At 36.1% G+C, this 10,336-nt stretch overlaps 1 long non-coding RNA gene and 1 pseudogene across 1 annotated transcript; both read left to right on the forward strand.

Moving 5' to 3' along the window:
- The first annotated feature begins 389 nt into the window (after positions 1-389).
- LOC120189570 lies at positions 390-1,099 on the forward strand. The gene is made up of 3 exons (XR_005522544.1): positions 390-434; positions 540-688; positions 1,068-1,099. It is a non-coding gene; the product is annotated as an uncharacterized LOC120189570 (long non-coding RNA).
- Positions 1,100-6,879: 5,780 nt separating this feature from the next.
- LOC120189569 lies at positions 6,880-7,875 on the forward strand (annotated as a pseudogene).
- Positions 7,876-10,336: the final 2,461 nt, after the last annotated feature.

Genomic DNA, 10,336 nt, shown 5'->3' on the forward strand with positions numbered 1-10,336 from the left:
CAAAGCTGGCTGCGAAGATATGGTTCAACCATGAAGGATACAGAGATAAAGGCCCTTATGGATGCTGTAAGATTGTTGTGAAACAAATATCGGAAGTCGGAACATCAGTTTCATGTTCTTTTGTGTGTGTGTTTTTTTCTTGTTCCTGCCCTTCTTTCAACCATGACGGATATAGAGATAACAATCTGAGCTCCTTTTTCTGTTCCCAGGCTGATATCGACAATAGTGGCACCATCAATTATGGAGAATTTATAGCTGCAACAGTTCAACTTAATAAACTAGAGCGCGAGGAACATCTCGTTGCAGCGTTCCGATACTTCGACAAGGACAGAAGTGGATATATTACAGTGGACGAGCTTCAACAAGCTTGTGCAGAACATAACATGACCGATGTCTTGCTCGAGGATATTATCAGAGAGGTTGATCAAGACAACGTACGTCATTTCGCCTGCACAACCGAATGGCAACAATATTCTCAAGCTAACTAGTTTATTTCATTCATAATTGTTTCCAATTTTGTGACTTGTGCTTCATTTCAGGACGGAAGAATCGATTACGGTGAATTTGTTGACATGATGAAGAAAGGAAATGGTTGGATCGTTAGACGAACCATGCGAAACAGTATGAATGTGAGCATGAAGGATGCACCCGGTTCTCATTAGTTTCCATCCGCAAACATCTTGTACTGGTATCTTTGAACCGTCTCTTTAATCCACTTTTCGGTTTCGAGAAGTTATGTTTAGGTTATAAATCCGATTCGTAGACATTCCGTCTCACTAGTCACTACTACTAGCCTGAAAATTCTAATGACCTACAATGGTGTTTCCATAGCTATGCTTTTAGATACCACCATGACAGCAAATACAAGTCCATAGAGTTTCTTTGTGCAAGTGGAAGCGGCATTGCAAATCAATGAAATGAAAATTGTCAATTCCGATGAAAGAAAAACCCGGTTTTCGTCGTTGTTTGCCGGAGTTTTTAGACCATTTGCTAATTTATATGATAGTTGGAAGCTTCCCCTTTATTTTGCAGTCCTGAAAACTGAGATTTTGCATTGTTGTTGGCAGATTGTAGAGCAAATCAACAAGAAGAAGATGGTCAGTTTGACAAAGCTTTGAAGCGATGGGGTTCTTCCAGAGCCATATAAGATATTTTCGGATCTCCAAACGAAATTAAAAAAAGAGAATAATTTGAGTGATCGAAAATGCCTTATAATATATTATTTTAATTAATTTTTTTGGGTTTGTAAAAATAACCAACGAATTCGCAATTCAATTTCGAATTTGCATCACGAAAGCCAAATTCGCAACACAATTTTCGAATTCGCAACAAGAATTTACATTTCGCAATATGAATTTTTCAAATTCGCAACTCGAATTCAGATTTCGCAACTCGAATTCGCCAATTTCGCAACTCAATTTTACCGAGTTTACCTATATAGGTAATTATAACCGGTCAAAATAATGACGTTTTCAGTTATTTTTTACCGGTTTTGTTATTTAAAATAATAACAAAACAGGTACACCTTATTTTAGCGGTACCAGTTTTGTTATTATTTTAAATAACAAAACCGGTAAAAATAACCGAAAACATCATTATTTTGACCGGTTATAATTACCTATATAGGTAAACGTGGTAAAATTGAGTTGCGAAATCTGAATTCGAGTTGCGAGTTTTAAAATTGAGTTGTGAATTTAATAAATTTGTGTTGCGAAATGTAAATTCTTGTTGTGAATTCGAAAACCGGTTATAATTACCTATATAGGTAAACGCGGTAAATTTAGTTGCGTAATTGGCGAATTCGAGTTGCGAATTTGGTAAATTCTTGTTGCGAATTCAAAAAATGTGTTGTAAATTTGGCTTTCGTGTTGCGAATTCGAAATTGAGTTGCGAATTCGTTGGTTATTTTGGCAAACCCAAAAAAAATTGGTTAAAATCATATTTTATAAGGTATTTTTGGTCACTCAAATTATTTTCTCTTTAAAAAATATACCCCTATAAAACAAAAGTATACCATATTACTTTAATAACTAATTTAATATTATTTTAATAAATTATAGAAAAATAATTAAATTTTGTAAAATATTATTTTTATTGTTTTGTTAAAACCCCATTTTAAAATTTAAATACAACTAAAAGAAAAAAAATTGAGATACCAAAGGGTTCATGTTAATTATTTATTTATGTGTAAAATCATATAGTTACGAGGTACAAAAAAAGGGAGAAAAAATTACATATCAAGAGGGATGAATAAGGTATTAAAAAATGTGTGAGGTACAAGTTTGATAATGCTGTCAAACGTTATAGATATTTATTTTCACTATGTCTTTTAAGTTTTAGGCGAGAGACTTCGAACTTAGGTGTGTACCTTAAATTTTGAATTGGTCTAGTCTAAAAGTATTCATATATGTGGTTTTTTACCCATGCAAACCGTTTTTAAAAATATTTATGAAATAATACCCTCTCAAGATTATTTACAGAAATAACACTCTTATTGTGCGAGATAAGCAAAGAGGCGACATGTCTGATAAGGTACATTTTTGCCGTATGTGGCACTGGAAAGTTAGAAGGGTGCATCAAAGGTTTTTTATGGGTTAAGAAGGCTAATATGTACATATGAATATTGATACATTATACCATTGTGACAATATCAATACTTAAATAAGAGTTTTGATATCGTATATGTATGATCATTTTTAGGAATTTCAAATATAGGATTGGCCTGTCGTATTCGTTATGTTAATTGATTTCATGTACCTTAAATTATGTTTTTGTTTCTTTTACTCATTTTAGTCCTTAAAATATTATTAATTGTAAGGGTAAACTATGCTAATAGTTTTATTTATTTTCAATCTTTAGTCACTAATTTTTTAAAGGGTAAACTACGTCAATGGTCACTGATGTTTGGATAAGTTTTCGTTTCATCACTAATGTTTCAAAAGTTACAAATCGGTCACTAATGTTATCGTTTGTGATAAAATGATCACTAGCCGTTAACAGCCATTAAGAGGCGTGACGAAAAATACAACTGAACCGTTATCTGCTGAGTTGGATTGTTGACCGCCATTTTGACTGGCTCTTCTTCTTCTTCTTCAACCCATTCCCCAACTTCTTTTTCTTCACTTTTCTTCTTATTTCTTTCTCTTCACTTTTCAGTCTTTTGCTTACTTGATAAAGGTTCCTTTGCTCATTGGCTATCTTCTTACTGTTACAGGTATGCATTTTTATTTTCCTATGTAATGTAGGCAATAGGGGGTAAAAATCTTGTGTCAAATGTTGTGAATGATGCCTTGGCTTCATTGAAGAAAGGTAAAGGAGAGGATATTTCAAATTATGTGTTTGAGGATTTTCAACAGCTAGTGGAGTACACGATGCTGGAGATGATTAGCGTGCTTAGAGAGGTTAAACTGTCTCTATCAATTGCAGAAGCAATGCGGTGGTTGTTAATGTTTAACCTAAACATTTTGATGGCTTGTGAAGTAGAAGGAGATATATTCTGTAATGTTGGGTGCAAAGAAATCTTGGGGGAGAACTCCTCTGACTCTATCCCCCAGTTGAGACCAAAATCAAAAAACCCATAAACCATTCTTCCATGCCCAAATGCTCACCATGTTTTAAAACCATGTTCTCATTAGAAAAGAAGAAAAGTGAAGAAAATTAAAGAGAAAGAAAGAAGAAGAAAAGTGAAGAAAAAGATGGGGAATGGGTTGAAGAAGAAGAAGAGTAAGTCAAAATGGAGGTCAACGATCCAACTCAGCAGATAACGGTCCAGCTGTATTTTCCGTCACGCCTCTTAACAACTGTTAACGGCCAGTGACCATTGTGTCACAAACGATAATGTTAGTGACCGATTTGTAACTTTTGAAACATTAGTGGTGAAAACGAAAACTTACCTAAACATCAGTGACCATTGGCGTAGTTTACCCTTTTTTAAATAAATGCACTTGGTTCTTAATGTTTTGTTCGGTTTAAGTCATTAAGTAGTTAACTCATTAATGTAAATATGAGTTGATAATTAAAAATTAAAATAAAAATCCACTTCAATTCTTCTTCTTCTGATACAATAAAATTTAGGTTCGGGATGACCTCCTGTTCGGGGCTAGGGCATACTTAAGATCAAATTGGAATTTACATATGAATTTACCTATTACCCACCAAGAGTGATGGTTATAAGATTCGAACTTGTACAAACTCAAATTCTTGAATCTAATACTCATTGGTTCTTATTCTTTAACCCCCAGTTTTCAACTGCTTTTGCCAAGAAGAAAACCCATATTTCAAGCCTTTTTCTTTCAAACTTCTTGCTCTTCTGCTCTTACATTCTTTCTAATCCTCTCTGCTTCTCTTACTTTATCTTATTCTCTCCTTATCTCTTCAATATTTTCTCTTTTCTTTCGTCGTTCTTGTCACCACTTCCCTTTTGGTTCTTGCATTATTTATGATATTAAAGTCCCTAGTAGTCTACGATGAAAGTGATGGCTTACCGTGCTTGGAAGAACTTGAAGCGTATAAGATCGTGTTTGAAACTACAACCATTATGGAAATTAGAGAAAATTCGGATGCAATTTTAGAGACAGAAGTCCTTGTTGATTGCTTACAAGCTGTTGATGAAGTTGACGATGCTTCGGAGTTCGGTTCACAACAAAGAAACATTGGCGAATGGTACTTCCGATGAAGAATCAGCGGAGATTTCACGTCCAGAAACTGTTCAGGTAAATGTTGTAGTTAAGATCTTTGAACTTTGAAGAGTTTTTGAAAGAAAAAGATGGGGTTGAAAACTGATCGTCTAAAGTGGGAGAAAAAGATGAGGAATCCAAGGCAATGGGGAGTAAAGTAAGTGATCTCGAGGCTACAGTGGGAACTGAAAATCGAGGGGAGCTTGGCAACAAAGCAATGGTGAATTCCCAAAGCATTGACAACGAAACCAAGGCGTTTAGTTATTTGGGGTCAATGAGAAAAGAAAAGGAATGAAAGAGGACATTGGCATGCAAGCTTTTCGAGGAGAGACACAAGGTGACGATGGCGAATGGAGGTGGTGAAGGAATGGAAATTGGAAGTTGTAACTGCAACATTTTAGTATCAACCTTTTGTTTTACTAGATTTATCATTTACCTGCCTTCGATGTACAAACTATTGACCAACAGATATTACTTTGATTTTGTTTGTTGAACAGGCCTGGATTACAAAAGTAGCTTTCCATGTGAAGTCAGTTGATGGAAACCACTTACTAGAAGCTGGTTTAGAAGGGTTTTATACGTAAGAACTAGGTTCTGTTAGTTTAGAAGAAATTTATCAGGTACAATGTTTTTTGGTATTTGAAGAAGGGCACACCTAACGTTCAGATTGGGAGAAGCTGATGCATGTTATATGTTGCAGGCACTAGTGATCCACTGGGAAGAATGTTGAACAACTCGAGAACTCGTAATGAATTAGGATGGGAGCCAAAATATCGTAGCTTTGCTCACTTCCTCGGAGTTTCAGAATAACTCATGCCTTCATCTTTGTTGCCAGAATTAGGGGTAAGCAATTGATCGATTTGAATCTAGTAAAAAAGTTTGAGTTATTCAAATTGATTAATTGTATTTTATAACTTGAATAATTCAAAATTGAAAAAAAAAATCAATTTTTTCGAGACTCACCAAAATATAATGGACGAAACTCAATTCAGTTTGAATATATTATTCTTTGCCTGGATACTGTTGTGCCTTTTTTTTTTCACTCTCCAATAGATGCTGGCAAATACTTGTTCATGTACGGTTTCCAAACATTCACTTCAGTGTTAATAATAAAAATTTATACAGTGGAACACTTGAGTTGTATATTAGTCTACAATAGATTTCTTTTGTATAATTGCTAATATTCGATTCATTAGTCTACTAATCTGAATCAAATACAGTAAAAGCCTATCATGGAGATGCCCCTCCCCATCGTTCAAACCAGTCCTTGTTCATTGGTCTGCTTGTGGAATTAATAATGGATATCTGAACTTGTAAAACCTCATGGATAGCTCATTGGAGAAGTACACCCAGCACGTCATTGTCGTCCGCATTCGGAATCCATGGAACCATCTACCGAGCTTCCACCATTTGAAATAAACTTGGCGATTGGAAATCTTGCTACTCTCAAGAGCTTCCTTGACATCCGAAGCCTGCTCATTACGATGTGATGATAACGTTATATCAAGAAATCACACTGTTGCTTTTTCTTTTAATCTTATTTATGACATCTAACCTTGTGTTGCCATCACGTTTCTCACTATTCCACTATCCCACTATTCTGACTGCTATCCCTTTCTCAATCTAAAATTCCTTTCTCAGTCTACAGTACAAATCGCATATCTAAATCTAATCAGATAATTTAAAATAGGAAATATCAACACAATAACAAATAAACGTCATGTTGATCAGTCGTGATGATGTCAAATCCAACCCTGAGAAAAAGATAAACAAAATAACATTCAAATGACCAAAAACATGTCATAAATGTAAAGAAAAACATATCATAATTACAGAGTTATTAAAAATTAAAGAATAAAATAAAAATACAATATAACAAAATAAATTAAAAATAATGGATACTAATGGCCGGTGACTAACATCAAAACTGATACTGTCATCGATTATAAAAATAAAGAAGAAAAGTGACTAATAATGGTGCTATAAATGTACATCTATTTATTTAGGAATATGAATGAAATTTCCAAAACTTGAGGGGTCAAATAACATTTATCAATATTTATGGGGGAAATGAGCAATTGTACATTTGAGATAGGCTATCAACAATATTATCCACCACCTATCATCAATAGATTTTTTAATCCTTTTCTCTTACGAACTCCACTGACCGTGAAAATGGCCACCTATCATCAAAATTTTCCATTATTTTCTTTCTTAAATTTTAAGTGACAAAGACAAATGTTCCCCAGATTTCTCTTCTTAGGTGAAGAAAGGAGAAAAAAATGTCACTCTGTTTATCTTTCAATGCCTTCACTCTTCACTCCCCGAAGTCCCAAACTCACAAACCACACTTCAGTTCTCAGTTCATCAATCAAATCCAGGTAAAACCGGCTCCTTTCACTTCAAAATCAAGACTCTTTTACATAGAAAGATTTAAACTTATTAGAGCTTTAGCAACAAAGCCTGTTGAAGCAGCTGTTTCTGCTTCATTTAGGAGCAAAAGCCCAAAAGACATCAACGTTTTGGTGGTGGGTTCCACTGGTTACATTGGGAAATTTGTGGTGAAAGAGTTGGTTAATAGAGGGTTTAATGTCATAGCCATTGCTAGATAAAGAAGTGGGATTAGAGGCAAAAACAGCAAGGATGATACTTTGAGTGATTTAAACGGGGCTAAAGTATGTCTCCGATGTTACAAATTTAGATACTTTGGAAGATTCTACGAAGAATCTAGGGTTTCCCATTGATGTTGTCTTGTCTTGCTAGCCGTTCTGGCGGCGTTAAGGATTCATGGAAAATTGATTATGAGACAACAAAGAACAGTCTTGTTGCTGGTAAGAAATTTGGGGCTTCAAAATTTGTGTTGTTGTCTGCCATTTGTGTGCAAAAGCCCCTCCTTGAATTCCAGCAAGCTAAGCTGAAATTCGAGGCCGAATTGATGAACGTAGCCGAAGAAGACAGATTTACGTATAGTATTGTTAGGCCGACTGCATTCTTGAAGAGCTTAGGGGCTCAAGTTGTGTTGGTGAAATATGGGAAGCCTTATGTGATGTTTGGTGATGGCAAATTATGTGATTGTAAACCTATTAGTGAACAAGATTTGGCTTCGTTCATCGCCGATTGTGTTTCGAACGAGGATAAGATTAACCGGGTTTTGCTGATAGGTGGTCTGGGTTTTGCCCTATGATCTTATCTATCACCGACAGACACTAGTACATCAGCAGCAGTGAAATTGAAACGCTAGAAGGTGATCAATTTACATGGTCTGATCTCACGTTCGTCACTGAACCTGCAACTGTAATTCACATGGAAACATCGGGTACCAACTACGAGAACAAACAAACCAATCCCAAAAACGGCTGCCATAATCCAAATGATAACTCCAGTCATTTTCTTTGGCTGCTGCAGCTAGTTACGAACTTCCATGTCACCTATGGCCATCGCCTCGGCCATCGCCTCAACTAGGCACAATCTCGCTAAGATTTTGCCGTAAAGGCTGTTGTTACCGCAAAACAATGAAGGGTGTAAGTTAGGAAATATCAGACCAGGCGATGGGATTGGGCCGGTTAGCAAGTTATAGGATACGCCGAATTTTTTCAAAGTGCTACAGTTTTTGAAGTTTGAAGGGATAGTTCCGGTGGGCAAATTATGCGAAAGATCAACAACAGTTATTGAAGGAAGCGTCAATATTTCCATGGAATTATTCCAGTAAACAAATTTCTGCTTAAATTCGAAGACAAGCTTTTCACAATGATCAATGTACCAGGGGATGCTTCCGTTTAGAGAACTACCTTGGAGCTCGATTTTGTAGATGTTTTTACAACCGATGAAATTAGAGATTTCCCCAGTTAGCTTAGCTGAACTAGCTGAGAATATCTGCAAACTTGGTGCACCCCAAATGTTGCTCGACAACGCTGCATTGAAAGAGTTCTCGAACGTGTTAAGAAACTGTAACATCAGTGCATAGCCAAAATCCTTCTAAAAACGTGAGGTTTTTCAACAGTCCGAAACAGTAAGATATGGTACAGTTGAGAATGTTTTGGATTCGGAATCTTGAAAGTGAAGTGCAGTTTACAAAGTTTCCAGGTAGCTCATGCTTGAGCATGTTGTTAAACAGTATGAGTTTGAATAGCTTGTTCCCATAGCAAAGATTTGGCGGGATTGGACCCTTGAGATAATTTGACGAGACATCAAGTGATAGCAAGTTATTTGAACCCAATTTTTGTGGGAGAACGTCGCTAAGATTGTTGTTCCAGAGAAGTAAAGTGTTGAGATTGGGTAACTCACTGATTCCTTCCGCGATTGAACCAAAAAAGTTGATCACGCTTTACCACGTTAGCTCTGTTAAAGAAGAAGAATGGCACTACTGGGCTGGTTGTCGGATAAATCAAGAAACCTGAAAAGCTTTCTAGTTCGTGTAACTCACCCAGATTTCACCCGTGAAGCTGTTCTTGAAAAAATACAAAGCTTCCAGCTTAGTTAAATTGCTGAGTTCTTTTGGGGGTTTTGTTTCGGGAGTGGATCTGAAAGAGTAAAATTTGAACTGTCCAGGTACTTGAGATTTGATAACAATGCAAACTCTACTGGTATGGTGCCTGTAAAGCATTGTAGCCAATCTCTATCCGTTCAAGCTGAGTCGAGAATCCAAGTTGACACGGTTAAGTGCCTTTCAGTACATTTCCAGCCAGGCCAAGCAACATCAACCTGGTAAACCTTCCAGAAATAGCTGCTATTTCACCTTCAAAGTAACTTCCCCCAAGATTGAGCTGCACCAAGAACCATAACCATACGAACTCCCTCAAAATCGTTGCTATATCCACTGAAGATTCTCAAGAACCTAAGCTTGGAAACCCCAAGTGGAACGTTGAATTGAAATAGTTATGGTTGATATCAAGAGTTCTAAATTGCTGGAGTTCAAAAATGGCTCATTGGAGAGGACAATCAAAGTAATTCCCACTCAAATTCAAGTTCACCAAACTCCTCAAATATCTGATTTTCGGTGGAATAAATGAGAGAGATCCAGAGACGTGACTTGAGCTGTTTTAGGATTGCCCTTGACACCAGACCATGAAAACCAAACAGGGTGTTCAAAACCAGGCTTGGAAAATGCAGTAGGGTCCCATTTTCTGAAACTGAAAACATGGTCTTTGAGGGAAGATTTCAACGACAAAAGAGAAATCAAAGGGAGAGGCAATAAAGAAGCAGATAACAATAACAAAGATGATCCCCAGAAAAATGTTATCAGAGAGAAGAAATGGAGGTTTCATCATGGTTATGTAAAAAAAATGGCTGGTTTAGAGAAACTTGATCTAATCTTTCTCGAAAGGCTTTATAAGTACGTATTTTCCTTAAAATTCTATGCTCTTTCTCCAGATACAACATCCTAAAATCATCAATCGATTCTGAATATCTGCAGAATTCAAAAGTTAACATGGAAACCAACTGCAAACAAATATTAGGGCATTTTCAAAGTGAAACATCAAAAATTAACCACCCTATACCGATTCTCTCATGCATAAGTCTCTGATCCAGACTCTTCAATTTGGTGTCTAGTTGCTCGGTTGTACTTCCATCCAAGTCCTCTATGTAACATCTCAAACTATGGGTTAGTGACCAAATTATAAAGTTTCAGAATTTGGTGACTAAAGTATAAGAATGGATTA

Source organism: Hibiscus syriacus, unplaced genomic scaffold, assembly GCF_006381635.1.
Source record: "Hibiscus syriacus cultivar Baekdansim isolate YM2019G1 unplaced genomic scaffold, ASM638163v2 tig00116958_pilon, whole genome shotgun sequence".
Taxonomy (NCBI): domain Eukaryota; kingdom Viridiplantae; phylum Streptophyta; class Magnoliopsida; order Malvales; family Malvaceae; genus Hibiscus; species Hibiscus syriacus.